The sequence below is a fragment of the Quercus lobata genome, chromosome 1, assembly GCF_001633185.2.
Source record: "Quercus lobata isolate SW786 chromosome 1, ValleyOak3.0 Primary Assembly, whole genome shotgun sequence".
Lineage (NCBI taxonomy): Eukaryota > Viridiplantae > Streptophyta > Magnoliopsida > Fagales > Fagaceae > Quercus > Quercus lobata.
Genome location: NC_044904.1, coordinates 5079030 through 5097407, shown reverse-complemented (window position 1 = coordinate 5097407; position 18378 = coordinate 5079030). Strand labels below are relative to the sequence as shown.

The 18378-nt window shown below is 40.0% G+C and overlaps 1 pseudogene; it reads left to right on the top strand.

Annotated features, from left to right (window-relative positions):
* Positions 1-5395: 5395 nt before the first annotated feature.
* On the top strand, positions 5396-7726 carry LOC115963894 (annotated as a pseudogene).
* Positions 7727-18378: the final 10652 nt, after the last annotated feature.

The window sequence follows — 18378 nt, the reverse complement described above, 5'->3', positions numbered from 1 at the left end:
AAAAAAAGAAAAACCCTCTAGTAGCAGATTTTACTCTCGAATTTTATTTTATTTTAAAGATTTTTCTAAGCTATACTTACAAATGATACCAGTTTGACTTTTGAAGAGACAATATATCAACATTTATTGTTCAGAGTCTTATAATTTAGTGATTTTATCCAGTTCTTTCATGTAAAAGATTTTGAGTTCAAATTAATCTCTCCCCCTCACTTATTATAAGAAGAAAATATATATGTCAACATTTATAGAGAATTTAGGTGCTAAAAAAAAACCATTTCTAGAGAATTTAAAATAATTTTGTATATTGTGGGGGTATAAAACCAGGAAGCCCATGTCAATATCTGTGCTGGGCCCAAGGCCCGATCCAAGGAAGGCCCACCCCTTGGCCATGGGAAGGATTCTCCTCGGCCATGGGAAGGACCCTCCTCGGCCATAAATGTAGCCGAGGGCAAAAGGAGCAACTCGGTCCTGGTGATGACATTCCGGGTCATTTCGCCGAACAGGAACAATACTAAAATGACAAAGAGTAAGGGAAAGACTGTCATTACTGCAATTAAGTACTCTGCACTTGACAGAGCCATGCTATTCAGCTTTTACAACCACCCCCAACCACTTTGGGTATGGGCTGATGGGACAAGTACTAGCCCTATAAAGCTGAACCTACACGTGGATGTTGGGGGGAGGGAAAAAGCTAGTATAAAATGAGGAAGAAGCAGTCCAGAAAAAGGGCTGGGACTAGGGCCAAGAACCGGAGCCACCCAGGCCGTGCCGAGGAGAAAGTCTTCTTGGATAAGCACAGTTCACCTCTGTGCGATCATCTTGAACACCATGACTAATGGCTGTCCTTTCATCGAGGCCTAGCCTTTTAGCCCACTCTCTACAAATTCATTGTATTGGACCCGCTGGTCCAAGATCCCACCCACCGTGTGGTATTGGGTTGAAAAACGAGACCCTACATATACAATTTGACATAGGTAGGATAGTAGGATTTAAATTTTATGAAAAAATTGTTTATTTTCAAAGTAGGTACAAAAAAATAATAATTTACGGCATCTACGAAAGAAACATAGACCAATATAGAGTACAGATTCAATGGGGGCGAATAAAAGATAAACCAAATAAAAATTGCATAACACTAAATAATCTCTCAAGATTGATTGGGAACCAATTAGCGCAATTATTGAAAAAATAATATACTTATTAAACAAATTAAAAACTGAATATTCAAATAGTGTGTAAAACACCTTGAACATTTAGACCCCCAAATTACAAAACACCAATTCAAGCTTATTATCAAACAATGTATGTGCGGAATATGAACACAAGCTTAAAACAGAATTGATAAAATAATCTAAATCAAATAAAATCACAACCACAGCAGAAATTAAATGGCAAAGATTAAGAGAAGAGAGATGCAAACACAAAGACAACACAACAATGTGTTATCAAAGAGGAAACCGAAGTCCTCGGCATAAAACCTCTTCGCCACCCTCCAAGCGGTCAATAATCCACTAGAAAATGAAGTTGAGATACATGAACAACAGAAGACCCTCCAAGCCTAATCTACCCAGTGTACCTAAGCCTTCCAAGCTTCTTACTCCAACGAGGTTACATCGAACCTTTGTCTTCTCTAGTTTACCGAATTCCGCTATAACCCATAGCATCAACCAATATCAATCGGTCCCTTCCTAACTGCTTCCCAAGCACCAAACAGCCTCCTTATAGATATAGGTAAAGGTTTTGGCTAATGTAACTTTCAAGGATGTAACAATGGAGAGGGTAAGAGTAGAGAAATTTGGAGAATCAAAGGATGAAGATTGTGGATGAGTCAATCTTGTTTTTCTCTAGGATTTCTCTCCCAAAATTCTCTCTAGAAGCTCTCTACATTTTGTGGGTATAAGGGGTATTTATACTAGTGTGTGTTTGGAGTGCGAAGAGTCAGTTTTTCCCAAATAGAGTGGACTGGCGACTTGGCCTCGCGACTTGGCCTCGCGACTTGACTGAGTGCGAGTCCAAGCTGCGAGCTAACTGAATGGCCAGATTGGACTTTTTGGCCTGTAGTGCTCCAACTGGTGTGACTATTCAGCTCCTCTGCATGCTTCACTTGTGTGCATCCTTTAGCGACTTGCAAGCTGCGAGATCAAGTCGCGAGTCCCTTGCTGAGTGCACAATCTTGAGCTTTTCTTCACACTCTCTCACACACTACCCTTACATGATTCTCACATAAATACAGGGTTTCTAAGTGCTGAATTACAAGCAAATTGGCATGAAATAAAGCTAACAAGATGGTTGATTAAATTCAACCTTACAATCTCCCCCTTTGGCTATTCCGTGACAAAACCTTAAAACAAACTCTAGACTTAACATGTGAGTTGGAAACAGTTGAACAAAACTCACTCACACCTAACTCTAGAATCTATGTAGCTCTTGAACCATAAAAACAAGTATCTCCTGAAAAACAACAATACAATATGATCATTGTATGCAGAAAACTTGTAATGCATATGGAGTAAGCACAATGTGATCAAGCAAAATGGAATTATTCAATAAGCCATGACTTGACCAAATATGAACAATCACTATAAATAGTGATCACAATGCTTATTCACACAGGGAATGAACATCCGAACATGCAAGCTAATAAGCTCAATGCAAAGTATCATTTTCATGTTCAACACTCAACCAATGCAACAACTCAAGGTAATTGCATTAAAGATATAAAATCCAACAAAGGGCACAAGAGTGATGTACTTACAGAAAATGCATAACATTAATCAACAAGTACTACGCTACAAAGCAATGGTACAAATCTAAATACTGAATAAAAAAGCTTATATATATAAACCAATGATCCAAAAGCTTTTAACCACAAACACTAAAACCATATCTACACAAGCATTGTAATCATATCCAAGAGTTTATAAAAGCTGTAAGCAAATAGCTATAAACTAGACTAGTAAAAAAATTTTTTTTTAGGCTATCCAAAAGTATGTGTGAGTGTATGTATCAGCTTCCTCTTGCTCCCCTTGTCACTATGCACATTTCCTTTTTCCTGTGTTGCTCTCCCCCTTACTTTATGCTATATTTCTCCCCATTTTTTACATGAATAGCTAAAGGCTGTCCTCCAGTTTTTGTTGAATAGCAACTAACTGTGTCTCAATGGTTGTGAGATGCATTTGAACTTAATTATTGGTGGAGAAGAGAACTTTTTCAAACTTGACAATACGCTGATGTAGACTCACAAACAAAGTACCCAACCTGTCACCTTAATGGTTGGATTGTTCATGCTGAGTGCTAGTTGTCTATAGCATAGGAGTAATGGGAGAAGCAGTCTCAGTATGCACAGGTGTAGCGGAGCCATGACCGGATGAAGTGGCATGAAGGAAGGGTTCACTCTTAGGTGCTTTAGAGGAGTGACTCTTACTTGCTTGAAGAGATATCATGGATAATGGTCGAAGACGTGGCAGTATTTTTCCATATGTTGGGGGACAAATACCTTCAAGGACCATGATCTTCATAAGAAGACTATAGAAAGGGAGGCATGTTCGTGCTGCCAATCGAGCTGCTGTTTTCCTAATGGTCTGAAAAATGTGAGCACAAATGTCAATTGGAACTCCAGTGATGAGATCACATAGAAATTGCACTCTTCCAAGGTTGATGAAAGCGGTGTTCAAGAGTGGGTATAAGGGGTATTTATACTAGTGTGTGTTTGGAATGCGAAGAGTCAGTTTTTTCCAAACAGAGTGGATTGGCGACTTGGCCTCGCGACTTGATTGAGTCACGAGTCCAAGCCGCGAGCTAACTGAATGGCTAGACTGGACTTTTTGTCCTGTAGTGCTTTAGCTGGCATGACTATTCAGCTCTTCTGCATGTTTCACTCGTGTGCATCCTTTGGTGACTTGCAAGCCACGAGTAAGCCGTGAGATCCAGTTGCGAATCCCTTGCTAAGTGTACAATCTTGAGCTTTTCTTCACACTCTCTCACACACTACCCTTACATGATTCCCGCCTAAATACAAGGTTTTTAAGTGCTGAATTACAAGCAAATTGGCACGGAATAAAGCTAACAAGATGGTTGATTAAATTCAACCTTACAAAAACATAATTGTTATTGTTGTTGTTGGTCTCTCTCAAAGTAAAAAAATGGTTAAAAAGTCGAGGAAAGTGGAAAAATGAAGTTATAATTTCATATCACAACACTAATTGGTGCTAGTTTTATTAGGTGTTTATCTCCTCAATAGTGACAATGAATATAATATATGTCATTTCACCAATATAATAGATTTTTTTGACTTATTTTTTTCATAATTGGTGATATATTAGTTTATAAACCTCATTGAATAATTTCTCTAATGATCAACGATCCCCTTATATAATAGAGGGTTTTATTAATGAAATTCACAAAATTATACAACATTGATGTGAGAGAAGGGAGAACTTCGAAAATACCTAATAATCTTTGAGAGATGTTACGTCTACAACATTTTTACAACAAATCATAGGTGGTTAGTTGTTATTGGTTCAAATTTGAAACTAACACTAAGATTACTTTTTTGCTCTAACAATAAAAACTAGTAACAACCTGCTACCTATGATTTGTTGTAAAAATGTTGTAGATATATCATTTCTCATAATCTTTTGTACTTATGCTAATACCTAAATTAGTATTTATGAAAAATGTAATATGAACTAATGTTTGTTAAATCAAAATTATTGCACCGACACTTTTGTCAACAAAAAAATATTTGTAGATAATTAGCTATCCAACACGACCGACAGTAAGTTTTGCATTGTGCATGAAGACTCTGTTCAAGTCATACTGAAAAACACGTAGTAAATGTACAATGCTAAAGCACAATAATAAAGGATCCGACGACGGCTGGTCAAGTAGAACAATATTGAAAATTATTGCTATCTTTAAATGAAGGGGCCAGGTCTTATTAAGACAAAGTCTCTCTTAAGCCAACTTAGATTTTGACTTTAATTCTAAATTTTAATATACACGTTTGTCCTACCCTTATGTCTTACTTTATCGTGGAAGACAAATACCCTTTAGCTTTCAATAGAATGTGCCTCTAAATTGATAAAAATTTGTATCTCTAGCCATCATCCAGCCAAACACCGCCTTTACCTACTCTGTACATCTGGACTTCGTTCATGAAAATTAAATTGAGCTACGTGGTGGGAAACTTCTAATCATATTGACTGTCAATATTTTAGATTTGATTCATTAAAAAGAGATTTGGAATGATATTTAAATCATTGACACAGCCTGTAAATGGAAAAAACAAAAACATCATTTTCAAGAATGACTATGGAGTTCACTATATAAAGGGTTGGCATTCATTGTTAGCCATACAAATCTAAGGACTAATCCTTTGGCAATTAGAGTTGAAATGGGTACCTTGAAACATCTGGGGCATTGGCCTCAGCTGGTTTATGCTTTAACCTTTTGCATTATAGCTACTAGTGTAGTAGCTGATAAGCCTTATATTTATGCTTCACCTCCTCCACCAGAGCATTCTCCTCCACCACGTTATTACTATGAGTCACCACCTCCACCATTGAAATCTTCACCACCACCACCTATCTACTACCATAAGTCTCCCCCACCACGATCTCCATCACCACCTCCTGCATATATTTACAAGTCTCCACCTCCTCCATCTCCCTCTCCTCCACCACCTTATGTCTATAAATCACCACCTCCTCCATCACCATCTCCTCCACCACCTTACATTTATAAATCACCACCACCACCTTCACCATCACCACCTCCACCATATGTTTACAAGTCCCCACCTCCTCCATCTCCATCCCCACCAACTCCTTATGTTTACAAATCACCACCACCACCATCACCTTCACCTCCTCTGCCTTATGTTTACAAATCTCCTCCTCCACCATCTCCATCACCTCCCCCTCCATATGCCTACAAATCCCCACCACCCCCACCCCCATCTCCATCTCCACCTCCTCCATACATCTATAAGTCTCCACCACGACTCTCATCATCTCCTCCTCCTCCTTACATTTACAAATCACCACCACCACCATCTCCATCACCCCCTCCTCCATATGTTTACAAGTCACCACCACCACCACCGCCATCACCATCACCCCCTCCTCCATATGTTTACAAGTCACCACCACCACCATCACCATCACCTCCTCCCCCTTACGTCTATAAATCTCCACCACCACCCTCACCATCACCTCCTCCTCCTTACGTCTATAAATCACCACCACCGCCTACACCATCCCTTCCTCCTCCTTACATTTACAAATCGCCACCACCACCATCTCCATCACCACCTCCTCCATATGTTTATAAATCTCCACCACCACCCTCACCTTCACCTCCTCCTCCTTACGTCTACAAATCTCCACCACCACCCTCACCATCCCCCCTCCTCCTTATATTTACAAATCGCCACCACCACCATCTCCATCACCACCTCCTCCATATGTCTATAAATCTCCACCACCACCCTCACCTTCACCTCCTCCTCCCTACATTTACAAATCACCGCCACCACCATCTCCATCACCACCTCCTCCCTATGTTTATAAATCTCCACCACCACCCTCACCATCTCCTCCTCCTCCTTTCATTTACAAATCACCACCACCACCATCTCCATCACCACCTCATCCATATGTTTATAAATCTCCACCACCACCCTCATCTTCACCTCCTCCTCCCTACATTTACAAATCTCCACCACCACCATCTCCATCACCCCCACCTCCATATGTTTACAAGTCACCACCACCACCATCTCTATCTCCTCCACCTCCATACATTTACAAATCACCACCACCTCCCTCTCCATCACCTCCTCCTCCATATGTTTACAAGTCACCACCTCCCCCATCTCCATCACCTCCTCCTCCCTATGTTTACAAGTCACCTCCTCCACCATTTCCTTCACCTCCTCCTCCTTATGTCTATAAGTCACCACCTCCTCCATCTCCTTCACCTCCACCTCCTTACGTCTACAAATCACCACCCCCACCTTCTCCTTCACCTCCCCCTCCTTACATTTACAAATCTCCACCACCCCCATCTCCATCGCCTCCTCCTCCCTATGTCTACAAGTCACCACCTCCTCCATCTTCTTCACCGCCACCTCCATACGTCTACAATTCTCCCCCTTCCCCGTCCCCCTCTCCACCGCCTCCTTATTACTAAAACTCACCTCCTCCTCCATTAAAGTCCCCACCACCTCCAACTTACTACTATAAGTCTCCACCTCCTCATTTTCCATCACCATCACCATCACCACCACCACCGCCTCCATACTACTACATTTCTCCTCAACCACCATCTCACCATCATTGTCCAATTCCTCCATATTTCCATAACTCACCACCGCCATTTGACTGGGAACATCCACCATACTTCCACAAATCTCCTCCTCCACCTTTTGATGAGTCGTCCTCCCCCCCACCTCCAAAATACTTTTTAAGTTTTAATTTATCCCTTATTAAATGGTCAATTTGAATAATAATCAATTATCTTTGGATTTTTTGTATTGTATAATTCTTTTTACAGATTTGAATTTTATTTACGAACAAGTGACCTTCTGTACTATAAAAACATGAAATGGAGAGCCCAAATGATCTATATTATATGTACGAAGAATTCCGTCGTATTATTTTCTGTAATGTATGCCAGAAATTCAAGTTCTTAAAGAAATTCTGTGTATATTTCTATTTTTGTAACCAATGCATGCCAGAAATTCAAGTTCTTAAAGAAGTTTTGTTTATATTTCTATTTGCACGACTACAAATCACTGTTATTACAAATGTCATCTAAACATTCTGGTTCTTGTTTCTGCAATATGCAAGGGTTAATATATCTCAAAATCCAAAATCAAGTTTGTTTTAAACAATTGCAGATGTTCAAAATTCAATCAAAAACACCTTGGTTGATATGATTTATATCCATGCATTCTAAGTGTATTCGATTTTTTAAGTTGAATCCACAACATTACTCATAAAAATGTATTTTCTAATGGTTTAACTTAAAATCTTGGCTAACTAGAGGGTGTGGTAATTAGTTTTATGACAATAATTTGTTATCTTAGCAAGTATAACATATCTTGACATAGATGACTAACCAACCATTATGGTTTCACGTCAATGGTAGACCATACACACGACCCTAACTCGTTTAGTAACCCAAAAATGATTGAGCGATTGGTGACTTTGTGTGTGTGTGTGTGTGTGTGTGTAAGGTTGGGACCAATTGTAGCAGTTGTACATGAGGTTCTTACTTGTATTTTTTTTTTTTAAATTTTAATTTTATTAAAAAGATATAAAAATAGCGACTAGTCGTGAATGGTTTGTAGTAATTATCCGATTGCACAAATGGCAATTTTCCTTCACTCCAAACCACGACAAATTAGTTTTTGTTTTGTCTTTGATTAAGCAATAGAGAACAAACAAAGTATGATTAATCATAGAGTGCTTTCACCTAGGGGTGTTTGCGGTGCGGTGTGGTGCGGTTTTGGGCCAGTTTTAGTACCGCGCTTTGCGGTGCGATTTAGTCAAAATCATAACCACACCGCATCTCATTTTTGTGGTCACATGTGCGGTGCAGTTTGGCTTAGATTTTAGCCAAAACTATGACTACACTGCATTTCATTTTTGTGATCACATGTGTGGTGCGGCATATAAGATGCGGTTTGAAGCCGGTATATATTTCAAATTTTGAGTTTTTCCTACCCAACCCAAAATTGATTTTTCCCTTTGTTTTTGGCCAAATTTTAAACTATTGAGCTAGTTTTTCTTAATTTTAAGCTGATTTTCCTAATCAACACTTGATAGGGTTATTAAACTTTTTTCTTTTTTTTTGAAAGCTAGGGTTAATAAACTATTAATAATATATTTAATATTAAAAAAATAAATATATTAATATATAGTGAGGTTGCGGTGCGGTGCGGTACGGTTTGTGCAGTTTTCTTATTATAAAATTGCAAACTGCACTACACCATGCAGTGCGGTACATTGTTACTTACGGTGTGGTGCGGTTATGACATTTTATAGGCGGTTTTGGTGTGGTTTCTGCATTTTGTGAGATTTTTTGCAGTTTGGTGAACACCCACTCATTGTCCATTGGGCTCTTTTGTTTTTTTTTTTCTCCACAACCTACTACCCCATTGGAACCATTTTTATTTTTATTTTTTTTGTAAAGTAAAATTCTAGAACTACTTTTTTTTTTTGTAAAGAATAAAATATTATTCCAATTAAAACTTAACTACCAAAAATTTCAATATTATTAAAAGAAGTTTCATTATGTATTTAAAATTAATTTATAATACATTATAATTTTTGGGTTTCTATAAAAATATTATATTTATACTATGTGTATTCATCATGTAATTTACAATGACTTTTGTAAGGACACATTTTCCAGACCAAGCCCAAGAGGCATGGAGCCTTGGTCCAGGGAGCCCGATACAATGAATTTATAAAGAGCGGGCCAAAGAGTTGGGTTTGAATGTATGAAAAATGACCATCACAGTATTTCTTATGGGCCGAGTTTGCCAAGGGAAATTAGTCTTTGGTATGATCCGAGGAGCCTCTCTTCACCTCCCTCGCCTCTTAGGGCCCTCCCTTTTCCTGCTTCTCTTTTCCCCCTTTTATAGTCGTTTCCTTCTTTTTGAATAGGGTCCCTAGGGTGGGTACTTGTCCCATCAGCTTCTCTCGTCAGTTATTGGGAGTGGTTGTAGCTACAGAGAAGTATGGCTTTGTCAGGCATGAGGCACTGAATACAATCGTGACAGCTTTTCCCTTAGACGTCTTTCTTCTCTCAGTTGTCTTTTCCTGCTTTATTACTTTTCCTATCCTGTGGAACAATATGGAGTGTTGTCATTGATCACATGTTGCCTTTTTTACCCTCGCCATATTCCTTTGAGGAGTATTCTCCATGGCCGAGGAGGTATTTTTCCTTGGGTTGGGCCCCTGGCCCAATGTAGACAACAATATGGGCCTATTAGCCCTTGCCCCCCCCCCCCCCCCCCCACAATAGCCCCTCAAAATCCTACTGTCCGGCTCCTTGGACGGATAGGAGGGTTTTGGTGAAATTGAGCCTGTGTCACGGTTTCCCAAGCCTTGATTTCCACTAATGACAGTCTCTTCGTTTGCTCGAGGCGCGTCCCTGGACGCGAGACATTCCTTTAGTCTATCTAGGCCACGTCCCTGTCGTTTCGGTACACGAGGCGCGCTTTAATTAGAGCCCCTTCACGAGGTGACCTAAATCCAACGGTTGAAGATAATTTCGGAATTCGAGCAAGATTGATGTGGTTCGTAATCCCTTTCTGGAGATTTGGGGCGAATTGATTGCGCCCAAAGTGGCTCCCTATATAAGACGTGCAATGGGAGATAGTTCCCCATTATTTGCAGAGCCCTGAGTTTCTTAGGTTTCTAACCCCTCCGAGTGACTGAGATTTTGGGATTGAAATGACCATGGTTAGGGTGAGAGTGAAGAAACAAAACCATCTTTAGAAACCTTGGATATCTCCGAAATTCAAAATGGCCCGGTCAGGACAAGTGAGACAAAGACTCAAGGCATCTTTTCTCCTTGACAAGGTGAGAAAGGAGTTGTTCCTCCCTTCAGCCAAAAATTCGGTACTTGCTCGATTGCTGCTAGAAAGACACTTGCTTGGTCACTACCAGAGCAGGTATGGGGATGGGACATCCCCGCTTCTTCCTCTCTTCCCTCACTAGGGCCATCCTAGTGTTTCTGCTTCCTCCTCTCTTCCATCACTGGTGCCACCCAGGTGCCTCCGCTTTTTCTTCTCTTCCATCACTTGCGCCGCCCGATTGTCTCTGCTTCTTCTTCTCTTCCATCGCCTGCGCAGCCCAACTGTCTTTGCTTCTTCTTCTCTTCCGTCTCTTGTGCCATCCAGATGTCTCTGCTGCTTCTTCTCTTCCATCACTAGTGCCACTCTGATTTGCCTAGTCATTGTTAGAGCAAAATTGAAGGGGTTTATCATCCCCGTGCATCTTTACATGCTTTATTTTTGTTTTCATTTTTAGTTAGCTTATGATTGCAGGCTTGTCTAAACCTCTTTATGTATATTGTATTCTCCCTTTATGTAATAAAAGATGATTTTATCGCATTTTACGTATCCCTTCTCTTCTGTAATAATTATCTTGTGGATGGATGTATTTATTTACTTATTTATTTATTTATTTTTGAACCGTACGTAGAACCGATTTCCTCGCTAGCACTGTTATTTATCGAAATCGACGAGCACAACAGTGCCAATTTCAAATAGGTTTAATATACAAGACTAACCCGAATAATAGTCGCACGTTCCGTATTATGGATGGAATGACCGCCTAAGGATATGTAATCCGAAATAACCCATCCGAGAGGATCACCGGATATTAGGACTTGCGTTTTCGATGATACTCGTGGCATTAATTTGTTTTAGGTAAATGGTCCGAGGACCGAGGAATGAATAAGGCCGAGGGCCGAGGATTGTGCAATATCTACCATGTCTAGTTTCCCCATAGGCTTGAGTTCGAGGACCATGCAAGACCTTGGTTCTGTTTAGCACTTAGGCCTTGTTTTCACTGTGTCTAGTTTCCCTTAGGCTTGAGTCCGAGGACCATGCAAGGCCTTAGTTCTGTCTAGCACTTAGGCATTGTTTTCACTGTGTCTAGTTTCCCCATAGGCTTGAGTCCGAGGACCATGCAAGGTCTTGGTTCTGTCTAGCACTTAGGCCTTGTTTTCACTATGTCTAGTTTCCCCATAGGCTTGAGTCCGAGTACCATGCAAGGCCTTGGTTCTGTCTAGCACTTAGGCCTTGTTTTCAGTGTGTCTCTCCATAGGGGACTCAACGGACTGGACTATTAGGCCTCGCGAGGATTAGCCCCTTGTCAGGTGCCCAGGGCAAATGTCTGACGTCAGAAGCCCCTAGGACCACGTTTCACTTAATAACCATTCTCACGTAATCAATGCTTCGAAGTATGAGCTTGAATGAAGGCTGAATGACGACGATGACGACGTGTTTTTAGGAAATAAAGGGGGGAGGCTCTCGTGCAGCTTGTATCACTGCCGCAATGGTCTTTCTGATGGACTCCTGGTGGCAGGAGCTGGATCCCACTGTGATGGTCGTTTTTGCACTTGCTAACGCTCGAGCTCTTCCCACAGACGGCGCCAATTGTAAGTTCACATTTTCCAGACCAAGCCCAAGAGGCATGGAGCCTTGGTCCAAGGAGCCCGATACAATGAATTTATAGAGAGCGGGCCAAAGAGTTGGGTTTGAATGTATGAAAAACGACCATCACAGTATTTCTTATGGGCAGAGTTTGCCAAGGGAAATTAGTCTTTGGTATGATCCGAGGAGCCTCTCTTCACCTGCCTCGCCTCTTAGGGCCCTCCCTTTTCCTGCTTCTCTTTTCCCCCTTTTATAGTCGTTTCCTTTTTTTTGAATAGGGTCCCTAGGGTGGGTACTTGTCCCATCAGCTTCTCTCGTCAGTTATTGGGAGTGGTTGTAGCTACAGAGAAGTATGGCTTTGTCAGGCATGAGGCACTGAATACAATCGTGACAGCTTTTCCCTTAGACGTCTTTCTTCTCTTAGTTGTCTTTTCCTGCTTTATTACTTTTCCTATCCTGTGGAACAATATGGAGTGTTGTCATTGATCACATGTTGCCTTTTTTACCCTCGGCCATATTCCTTTGAGGAGTATTCTCCATGGCCGAGGAGGTATTTTTCCTTGGGTTGGGCCCCTGGCCCAATGTAGACAACGATATGGGCCTATTAGCCCTTTACCCCCCCCCTCCCCCACAACTTTTATTTATTTATTTGTATTATCTATTTTGGTATTAAAATTCAATTATATCATTAAATTATTTGTTATTTTTTATATGATTTTTTTTTTTATAAATTATATAAAAATAAACATATGGCATTCACTCCATAAACTAGAGGCATTATTGGGTTGCTTAGAAGAAATAGAAAAAGAAAACTAGGAAGAAACTAAAAATGTGCTAGTACGGAAAAAGGAAATTAATTTGAAAGCTAGCCTAATCTAAAAAATTGCATTAGGAGTAGTAGTAGTACCCTAAATTTAGATTCTACATTTATAGTCACTGTTGCTAAATACGAGGTAAATCCAATAATAATGATAGCATTGGGTGCTAAACTAAAGTTGAACCTCCAGTATGTAGTAGCAGTTCTAATTAATCTTTTATCCAAAAAAAAAACCCTCTAGTAGCAGATTTTACTTTTGAATTTTATTTTATTTTAAAGATTTTTCTAAGCTATACTTCTTACAAATGATACCAGTTTGACCTTTGAAGAGACAATATATCAACATTTATTGTTCATGGTCTTATAATTTAGTGATTTTATCCAGTTCTTTCATGTAAAAGATTTTGAGTTCAAATTAATCTCTCCCCTGTAAGGAATTTAACCAAAATTCCCAACCTGTGAGAAACAAAACAAATAGAGAAAACACACGCCAAAGAAAAATAATCACACGCACAAGACAAAATTTACGTGGTTCAGCAATTTGCCTACGCCCACGAAGTTGCAGGGATTTCACTATTATCAGGGAAAATACAATAGTGCACAAGAACACTCTCAAGAAACCCAAATCCCAATTACACCCTAGCACTCTCTCACAGAAAAAAATAAGAATAGAAGCTGGCTGCCTCTCTTTTCTTTATTTTCTCTCATGCGACTGCTCACTAGGTTAATTGGAATTTCTCTCTAATCTCACAGCACACGGCTACAGTTGAAATATAATATATATATATATATATTAAGGTTGGCTGAATAAGGTTTCCTATTACAAATAGGATTCGGCCAAAGCAAAGTGAATTTAGACTTGACTTGGGTTTGTGGCAATTCAAGCCACACACAGGCCCAATTCAACAAATCTCCACCTTGGCTTGAATTGATCAAGTTACACTAGCAAACTCCTCCATCAGCTCCACCTTAGCCCTTAAGGGCTCACAAGCTGCAAACATCAATCACAATCCTCCATAACACAATCTCTCATCCCTGCAACTCATCCTCCTGTCCTCAAGCTAGAAGACCAATTGAAGCTGCGCACAGCTTCAACTTCTCAATAGTGACACCCTTAGTCAACATGTCTGCCGGGTTCTTAGATCCACAAACTTTCTCAAGCATTACCACCTTATCTTCAACAAGGTAACGGATAAAGTGGTATTTTGTCTGTATGTGCTTCGACTTTGAATGAAAAGCCAAATTTTTGGCAAGAAATATTGCACTCTGACTGTCACTGTGTAGAATGCCCATCTCCTACTTCTTACCCAATTCATCTAAGAAACCATGTAGCCAAATCATCTCCTTTCCAGCTTCAGTTGCTGCAACATACTCAGCTTTTGTAGTAGACAAAGTGACAATCTTTTGCAAATTTGAAGCCCATGATATAGCTATACCACCCAGAGTGAAAACAAACCTTGTAGTACTCTTTCTACTATCAATATCACCAGCAAAATCAGCATCTACATAACCCTGCAGTTTCAAACTTGCACCTGTGAAGCAAAGACATGTATCTGATGAACCATTCAGATATCTCAGAATCCACTTGACTGCCTCCCAATGCTGCTTTCCAGGCCTACTCATGAATCTGCTCACAACTCCCACTGCATGTGCAATGTCTGGCCTTGTACACACCATAGCATACATTAAGCTGCCAATAGCTGAGGCATAGGGCACCTTGCTCATGTGGTCCCTTTCTTCTTCTGTCTTCGGTGACTGTTCTTTGCTTAGTTTGAAATGACTACCCAAGGGTGTGCTCACTAGTTTAGCTTCATTTATGTTGAACCTGCTGAGAACTTTCTTCACATACTCTGACTGCGAAAGCTTCAATGTATCATTAGCCTTGTCTCTAATGATTCTCATACCAAAGATTTGCTTTGCAGCTCCCAAATCCTTTATTGCAAACTGTTTGGACAATTGCTTCTTCAGATTATTAATCTCCTCAATGCTAGACTCTGCAATAAGCATATCATCCACATACAACAGTAATATGATGTAAGAATTGTCAAAAAACTTAACATAGCAACAGTGATCAGCTTCACATCTCTTGAACCCAATTCTATGCATAAAACTGTCAAATTTCTTGTACCACTGTCTAGGAGCTTGTTTTAGGCCATACAAGCTCTTTCTCAGTTTGCAGACTAAATTCTCTTGTCCTTGAGCAATGAACTCTTCTGGCTGAATCATGTAAAGGTCTTCCTTCAAGTCACCATAAAGGAATGCTGTCTTCACATCTAACTACTCAAGATGTAAGTTTTCTGTAGCCACCATTCCCAATACCAGTCTGATTGTTGACATCTTCACAACTGGAGAAAATATCTCTGTGTAGTCAATGCCTTCCTTCTGCTGGAACCCTTTAACAACTAATCTGGCCTTGTAATGTTTACTACCATCATGCTCATTCTTTATTTTGTATACCCACTTGTTGTGCAAAGCCTTCTTTCCTACTGGCAATTCAGTCAGTTCTCATGTCTGATTCCCCAACAAGGAATCCATCTCATCTTTCATGGCTAACTCCTACTTGCTTGAGTTCTCATCTTGCAAGGCTTCATCATAACACTCTGGCACACCACCATCAGTCAACAGAAGATAATTTAGAGTGGGTGAATAACGCTGTGGAGGTCTAATGTGTACTTAGATTTACCTGTGAATTTACATTCTCCTTATCTTCTTCACCCCCTTTTTGGACAGTACCTTCAGTCAATTCATCTAAGTTGACAAACTCAGATTTCTTCTGATCTATCTCTGTAACATCTGACACTACAGTTGACCTGTCCTTATACATAACCTGTTCATTAAATATCACATTTTTACTTTTGATGATTTTCCTATTTTGTTCATCCCAAAACCTATAGCCAAATTTCTCATCACCATAGCCAATGAAAAAACATATTTTAGACTTTGCATCAAGTTTACTACGAGCATTAGAATCAATATGAACATAAGAAACACAACCAAAAACTTTTAAGTGTGAAAACTTTACCTCTTTACCGCTCCAAACCTCCTCAGGAAGTCTGAACTCCATGGGAACTGAAGGTCCTCGGTTTATCAGGTAAGCTGCAGTGCTAACAGCATCAGCCCAAAAAGTTTTTGGTAGTCTAGCATGCAACCTCATACTCCTAGCACGCTCATTGAGAGTTCTGTTCATGCGCTCAGCCACACCATTCTGTTGTGGTGTCCCAGGAATGGTCTTCTCCATCTTAATTCCCTGTGCAGCACAATACTCACTGAACCCTCCATTTATGTACTCTCCTCCATTATCTGACCTCAAACATTTTACTTTCAAACCTGTTTCGATCTCAACCATAGCCTTCCAATTCTTAAAAGTTTCAAATACATTAGATTTATTTTTCAGAAAATAAACCCATACCTTTCTGCTTGAGTCATCAATGAAAGTGATGTAGTACCTTAAACCTCCAAGGGATGCAACCGGGGAAGGCCCCCACAAATCAGTATATACTAATTCCAATTTTTCAGCCTTCAATGTCCTACCAGTTTTCAAGAAGCTCACATTTTTCTGCTTTCCTAAGATGCAACTTTCACACATGTCAAAATCAATGGACTTTAATTCTGGTAGTTTTCCTTTTGACAGCAGCATCTTCATCCCTTTCTCACTCATGTGACCAAGTCTGCGGTGCCATAGGCTTGTATTAGTACTTGTATTAGCAACTACAATTGTGTCTCTTGGACTTGAGGTCATGTACAGAGTACCAGTTTTCTTTCCATGAGCTAATACCCTAGTTCCCTTTGTAACCTTCCAAGTACCACCAACAAATAGTATTGCATGTCCTTCATCATCAAGTTGTCCAACAGAAATCAGATTCCTCCTCAAGTCAGGAATATGTCGAACCTTCTCCAGTAACCAAACAGACCTATTGGGCAATAATATTCGGACATCTCCCATACCAACAACATCCAAGGCTGAACCATCAGCCAAATACACTTTACCAAAATCACCTGCAACATAATTCTGTATGATTTCTTGGTGTGGAGTGATATGAAACGAAGCTCCTGAATCCAAAACCCAATCATCAAGTGGACTGTCTACTGCAAGAAGTAATGCATCTTGTACCTCTTCTGTTACAGCATTAGCGGAATCATCTTCATTCTTCTTCTTAGGACTTTTGCATTGATTCCTAAAGTGACCTGTTTTCCCACAATTCCAGCATTGTACTTGTTGGCCTGATCTAGATTTACTTCTGTTCCGATTAGAATTTCTGGATTTTGATCTGCCCCGATTTGAATTTCTGTTATTACCTCTACCTCTTGTCTCAAGGTTTAGGGTAGAACCAGATCCTGAAGTTTCACCTGCATCTCTTCTGTGAGTCTCCTTAGCCAGAATTAAATCTCGTATATCATTGTACTTGAGTTTTTCCTTTCCTGTAGAATTACTTACTGCCATTCTCATTGCCTCCCAACTATGTGGCAAAGAAGCCAAAACGATCAGTGCACGGATCTCATCATCAAAATCAATTTCTACAGACGGCAATTGATTTGTAATAGTGTTAAATTCATTCAGATGTTGTGCTACTGATGCATTCTCTGCCATCTTCAGATTGAACAGTTTCTTCATCAAGTGCACTTTATTGTTTGCTGACGACTTTTCATACATATCAGACAAAGCCTTCATCAGATCTGTTGTGGTCTTCTCCTTTACAACATTGTGTGCAACAGACCTAGATAGAGTTAACCTGATAACTCCTAGTACCTGTCTGTCAAGAAGAGCCCATTCCTCAGCCTTCATAGCCTCAGGTTTTGTCCCCAAAAGAGGCAGATGCAATTTCCTCCCATAAAGATAATCTTCAATCTGCATCCTCCAATACGCGAAGTCTGTGCCGTCAAACTTTTCTATTCCAGACGCCTTTCCTGCTTCCTCTGCCATTGCTCCCACTCAAACCTAACCCTAGGCTCTGATACCAGTTGTAAGGAATTTAACCAAAATTTCCAACCTGTGAGAAACAAAACAAATAGAGAAAACACACGCCAAAGAAAAATAATCACATGCACAAGACAAAATTTACATGATTCGGCAATTTGCCTACGTCCACGGAGTTGCAGGGATTTCACTATTATCAGGGAAAATACAATAGTGCACAAGAACACTCTCAAGAAACCCAAATCACAATTACACCCTAGCACTCTCTTACAGAAAAAAATAAGAATAGAAGCTGGCTGCCTCTCTTTTCTCTATTTTCTCTCATACGGCTGCTCACTAGGTTAATTGGAATTTCTCTCTAATCTCACAGCACACGGCTACAGTTGAAATATATATATATATATATATATATATTAAGGTCGGCTGAATAAGGTTTCCTATTACAAATAGGATTTGGTCAAAGCAAAG